This window comes from Actinia tenebrosa, unplaced genomic scaffold, assembly GCF_029948245.1.
Source record: "Actinia tenebrosa isolate PJP-AT-01 unplaced genomic scaffold, QUT_ActTen_1.0 PGA_scaffold13__45_contigs__length_12533684, whole genome shotgun sequence".
Lineage (NCBI taxonomy): Eukaryota > Metazoa > Cnidaria > Anthozoa > Actiniaria > Actiniidae > Actinia > Actinia tenebrosa.
The window spans coordinates 8,466,521-8,468,644 of record NW_028292573.1 but is presented as its reverse complement, the minus strand read 5'-3'; positions in this window follow the sequence as shown (position 1 = coordinate 8,468,644).

Below are 2,124 nucleotides of genomic sequence, written 5' to 3'. Positions count from 1 at the left end.
GAAGTAATATATGTTTGTTTCGGCCCTCAGGCCGAAACAGTCACTACATTCGGTTTGCCGGCCCATAATAGTCTCCGTGCGTGTCATTTAGCTGTCAGAGGTTTGGACCTAATCCAATCATATGCCGTTTCCATCATAAGCAATGGGAAAATGTAAGACATTTCACCATGCGGAGTATTTGGGAGAGTTGCGTGAATCTTCTCTGAGGTAGTTGTGTAGACTAAAGTTATGCCCTTTCGCATGACGCCATTTTTTGGAAAAAAATATATTATTGATTAACCCTACGGCAATGTGTATTTTATTCCTAAGTCAGTATCTAGGTCCAAGTCGCCAAGTAGGTAAGTTATTGAAAAGTGACGGCGCACTGGTCAAAGACAAGCCTTGTATCTTTTCGTTGGAATTGAGACTTTCGCATTTTCTTCAAGCTACGATATAAGAGCTAAATACATTTACCATAAATGTCAAAGAGCAGAATGAAGGTTTAAAAAGTATCCTACATTCAACATAGCGCGTACAGTAATGCTCATGTGCCAAAATATTTTGCACTTAATTTGTACTCTGCTCTCTGCGATACTCGATCATTGTTTATATCTATTGTCGGATCTCTCATTTGTTCGGCGAGACGTTATATGTATGTACGTTGTCCTGATTTCCCCCAAAACACTACGATGTTTCAAAGCAACAACCACTAAAATCTTCAAAAAACTTAATTACGATGTGTTTCGTCCAAGAGAATTTTATAACAAATGTTTCCATCGAAATTTGCGTAAGACTTTGTAACGTGAAAGTGTTCCGCGAGATCGCTCTTGTCTGCCACTTTCAAAATACACGAGACCCAATCATTTACCACAGCAAAACCAAAATTCTTTATTCAGCAATGCCACGCAATGCCACACAATAAATAGATAACGGGCCGAAACATCATCGCTTTCGAAGCGATATAGGCTTGTTTAAACTGAGTTCCAGACACAGATATTGGAAATATGCCACTTCGGCCTAAAGTGAAACCAAAGCGACCATGTGCTGTAGCAGAGATTGAATTACACGTCATTCAGGGAACTGGGGAGCATACAGTATGACACTCTGATGTGACAGAGCTACGTCAGATTGCTAAGGCGAATTCCAAGTTTTTGTTTTGTTTTGCTTTGTTTTTTCCAAGTTCCTTCCTTCCTTTTTTTTTTTTTTTTTTTTTTGACTGAAATTAAAAAACTACCAAAAACTACAAATTTTTCTCGCGACACAAGTTTCAGTCGGACGGAAGGTGACTTGCTTCGCAGAGGCTGTTGACACTCTTCAACTTCAGGGTTAAAAGTTCCAGCGTGCGCAGCGCCTTTTATTAATTGCACTTAAAGACTTACTTTGCTTTGATTGTGATGAAGGTTAATCCTGCTGCGCACTGTTGGCAATTGAGTATTGTGATCGTAGAGCATGTCGGGCCAAAGTCCTCTGTAGGCGATACCACCGCAAACACATTGCCGTTCAGGCCAATGTGAATTTTTCCTATTTATACTCTTAATTTGAAGGATCTGAGTAATGACTTCCGGTATGTTTGGTTAGTTCTTGTGGGCACAAAATGTGCTCTTAAAATCGATTAAATCATGTGTGTAAAAAAGCATATTGAACCCAGAACGTGAAGACGATGCCCAGCTGTGCACTTCATGCTTCAGTCTAGTATTTTACTCAATAAGTATAGGTAAGTTTTTATTGGGGTAGTAGCTGGGGCTTAAAAGGAGAGTCATGCATTAGTAAAAATTTGAACTCTTTGCGAAACTCCACCCTGACAAAAACCGGTCATTTATAACATAACTAAGATATAACGCGCGCTCTGATTGGTTCACCACCTATGAAGAAAAATGTATGGAGCACTCGTATGGAGCACGCTGGTGACGTCAACATTTGAGAAAATTCGGTGAAAATTGCGAGCATTCTGATAAAACTAAAAAGAAGACTAACTGGTCAATCTATACTAAAATTAAAAGCATTCTGATAAAACACTCGGCTCCATCTCGTGCAACTCTTACGCTACCATCGTGCTCTCCCAACTTTTGCGTGCACCATCAATAGAGCATTGACCATTGCTTAATTGTCATGAATTCCTTACTGAGTAAAAGGAGAGGGTTACGA